Genomic DNA, 427 nt, shown 5'->3' on the forward strand with positions numbered 1-427 from the left:
TCTTCGTCCCGAAGGAGTTATTGGACCCATAAAGCAATCTAGGTGACGAGAGATAACATCCTAGGACAATAGGCTGAGAATCCCATACAAAAACAAGCAACTTCGGCTCATGGACAATGTAACCCTTTTCCTTCCTGGTTAGAAATGAACTTTTATCTCCATCTGTTTTTCCCGGAGGTGCGGCAGGCTCGGGGTTACGCAGGGGGTCGGAGGGGGCCCAGGGAAGGGGGCTAATCTGGCCATGTGTTAGAGGGGTCAGCGCCGAGGGAGATGCGGTGGCCGCGGCTCTGAGGCTCTGCCGGCGGAGGCAAAAAGCCTCGCGGGAGATGCTGCCTCGAGATCCTGCGATAGGGAGTCCCGGAGATAAGAAGACAGATGCCAGGGAAGCCATTTCGAAGGCACGGGTTCCCTAAGCGTTTTGAAGCAA

The sequence above is a fragment of the Penaeus monodon genome, chromosome 24 (genome assembly GCF_015228065.2).
Source record: "Penaeus monodon isolate SGIC_2016 chromosome 24, NSTDA_Pmon_1, whole genome shotgun sequence".
NCBI classification, from domain to species: Eukaryota; Metazoa; Arthropoda; class Malacostraca; order Decapoda; family Penaeidae; genus Penaeus; species Penaeus monodon.